Source organism: Acanthochromis polyacanthus, chromosome 17 (genome assembly GCF_021347895.1).
Source record: "Acanthochromis polyacanthus isolate Apoly-LR-REF ecotype Palm Island chromosome 17, KAUST_Apoly_ChrSc, whole genome shotgun sequence".
Lineage (NCBI taxonomy): Eukaryota > Metazoa > Chordata > Actinopteri > Pomacentridae > Acanthochromis > Acanthochromis polyacanthus.
The window spans coordinates 29,960,811-29,964,235 of NC_067129.1; the positions used below are offsets into that span (position 1 = coordinate 29,960,811).

The following is a 3,425-nucleotide window of genomic DNA, read 5'->3' on the forward strand; positions in this document are numbered from 1 at the left end:
TTTAATTGTCATTTAGCACTGCAGATGAACACATTCCACTCAAGACTAACATGATTTTCAAGTAATGGATTTAATGTTTACATTTTTTCACTTCTGATTCCTGATGATACAGTTCTTCTATTTTTATACTTTCCTGTTCCTATAATTGAATATGAGCTCACAGCAAATAAAACATGATTAATCTTTCTATGGTTATCCACACGTTGACCTGCTCTTTTAGGATTTTTCTAGAAAACCAGAAACATTCATGGATATATTCTCTCCTTTCTGACTGAACTATGGAATTTCTTTGGAGTGTTTTTTTTTTTATTTCATGCCAGATTTCATGCATTTGCACTCCTCTATGCATGGAAAGAATGTAATATCCTTTGGGCTTATGAAACCTTTTCAGAGCTTAGGAGCTTTGAAGGAAGAAAGAAACGAGTACAACAAAAGACAGAAAATTCCAAAAGAAAGGTAGAAAGACACGTCGTCAACCACGACTGAAGAACTTTTAAGGACGTAAAGAGTTGACAAGTTTGACAAGCCGAGACCTAAAATCAACGTCCCAGTGATTTGTACTCATATTGTAACACTGTGATTGTTGTCGATCGTCCTGTTTGGTCCTAATGCATGAAGTTGTGCGTTTTGTCAAAGCGTCCTAATCAAAGTTCCCCTTTTTATTAACTGCAACAACACTCTTTTGTATTTTGTTGACATATAGCCACACTTCACTTCCCAAAGCCAAAGATACTGATGATCCGATACTGAGGATCATCATTTGTGAACAGAGGTGGTTCTGCAGCTTCTACTCATGTCCTGGTCTTTGTGTTTTGTTTTGTTTGATTCCTTCCCTCGTCTGTTTCCCTTCTTTTTGGATCATGTTTATGGATTTTACCTGCCTGCTCGCTGTCTCTGTTGAACTTCCTGTTGTGTTTCCGTCCTTATGTTCCTCTCTGGTTCTGCTTTTTCAGTCCCATATGGTCTAGCGGTTAGGATTCCTGGTTTTCACCCAGGTGGCCCGGGTTCAACTCCCGGTATGGGAACTAAGCTTATGACTTTCTACAATACAGTGGTCTGTTTAGGATGTGAACCCACCAACAGGGACAGAAGACTCCATGATGCAAGAAGTACTCTACCACAGGTTGTTTGTTCCTTCTGGAGTCAGACTGCTAAATGTGTTCATGATTTAACACTTGTGTGCAATAACGTAAAACTGTTTCTGTATTCACAGCCCTTCCTGCAACCTCTTCCTCTTCCCTCAAGTTAAAGCTTCACCATTTAGACTCGGTTTGGGAGATTTGGTGCTAATCGCAACTGCTGTTTGACGATTTAACTCCCAGGAAGCATTACAAATGTCGAAGTGCTGAAGGCAGTTCATTGCTGCACAAGGAGGGCAGCCATTTTTAATCAGGTTTTTGATTTCTATAGGTGCAGTTTTGAAACTTTTAATCAAAATGTTCAGTTTTCGAAGAGAAAAGAGCAGTGACTTAAATCACACACAAAAGCGCTAAAATACTTGAAAACCAAATAAATTAGAACATAGAAGTGTTGCAATAATGATAGAATCAAGACAAAACAACAGCTATACTGTGTACAGTGGTGATAATAGACTGTAATGCACTGAACAGTAGTGAAAGTTAAATGGATGAAAAGCTGAAACAGCAAGGTGCAGAGCTGTTTACTGAGAATGAAAAAATACATGACATGGACAAATGGAAAGACTATGTCTCTATGGAACTGTCTAATACCAACATGCAGATATAAAATCTGATGTTTCACTCTGATTTTTGAGGAAGTTTTATGATTAAATTACAAGTTGAACCTTAAAAAGTTTGAAGGTCAGTCAGGATAGGTCAAAAATCTCAGGACACTAGAAAGCAAGCTCGTGCCAAAACGGTTTTGGCGTGAGCTATCGCGCGATTTCGGAACGAGATTTGGTTTCTAGCATCCTGAGATTTGGATACAGACCACAACAAAGAGCAATCGCCAGGTAATGTGGAGGTTTTCGTTCAATTCTCATCTCTAGTATGTTGTGGGACACTCGTTGAGACTATCTGAGCCGGTCAGTGTGGGGAAAAAAAGCACGTTAGGGCGGACTTTGACGCAGGGGGGCCAGCTGCCCCATACTTTTCGCTAGCCGAGCTGCTAAGCTGCCTGCCTGGCTAAATACTGGAGCTATGTCGAAAATTCATTTCTCCATCACTCACATGTATGAAAAGACATGAAAACAGACCCCAGGTTGAAAAAAAAACGAAGTTCCCCTTTAAGTATCATAAATCTAGACATTAATGCATAAAAACATATAAAAGCCTGACTTTTTAAGCACAAATGTATAAAAACCTGGATATTAATTCACAAAAGCATCACAACCTGGATCCAAATGCATAAAGGTATTAGAAGCTTGGATATTTCAGCACAAAAGGAACAAAAACCCGGATATTAGGACACAGATGTAGTAAATATCTGGATATTCACACACAGAAGTATGAAAAAGCTAGATATTAAGGCAAAGTGGTACCAGAAACCTGGATTTAAATGCACACCACCATCAGAAACCTGGATGTTAGCGTGCAACAGAAACCTCTGGGTATGTGCCAGGTTCACTGCTGCTTCTTACTTCTTTCTTGGGGATGCTGAGCTTTAATCCACAAAGACTGCAGGACTCTCAGCTCCTCACTGTGCTGCTCTGATGGTCCCCTGCTGCTCCACAGGTTTCTCAGATGACCTTAAACACAGAACACTCACAACAACAACAACAACAACAACACCACCTGCAGCAGTTCTCCAAAAACACCTTCTCTTTCTACACCGTGGAGGTTTAAAACACTTTGATTTACCGGTACGGTCCCTTCATTCATCACACAGACAGCTGAAGAGGTGCACATCTTTGATTCTACTGTTCTGAAGCGCTGTAAGTCAAGTCCGTTTGTTTCCATTGGCCATGACAGGTCACCTCTAAAGCTAATGACTGAATGCTGGTTTAACAGATGAATGCTGGTGTAACATGCTAATCCTCCAAACATTAACACTTAAACAGAGCACTGCACTGCAAACCCAGTGGAAACCTTGAAGGGTGGGAGGTTGTGACTTTGCTGCAGGCGGTGGCAGGCAGTCAGAAGATAAACTTTGGAGGGCTTGCAAACAGCAGGATGGAAAGAAACTCAAAAAAGAAGATTAAGATAAAAAAAAAACAAAAAAGAAAGTCAAGTCTGACATTTGTACAAAACTCCCAGTGGTTAGGGACAAAAATGGTAAAGAACTGAATATACAATGAGCACAAATTTGACCCGTCTGACTTCTTCCTGCGCATACTAAAGTACTGAGACATGTTTAAAATGTGTATTTAATACCCCAGAAGAACCAGCTACGTTACTAAAATCAGGTACGCATCTCTTTATGAAGAAAATGTTTCCATGTAGGATGAGAGAAGATGAATGAAGCAG

At 40.0% G+C, this 3,425-nt stretch overlaps 1 non-coding gene across 1 annotated transcript; it reads left to right on the forward strand.

Annotated features, from left to right (window-relative positions):
- The first annotated feature begins 953 nt into the window (after positions 1 to 953).
- On the forward strand, positions 954 to 1,025 carry trnae-uuc (transfer RNA glutamic acid (anticodon UUC)). Its single transcript has one exon. It is a non-coding gene; the product is annotated as a tRNA-Glu (tRNA).
- Positions 1,026 to 3,425: the final 2,400 nt, after the last annotated feature.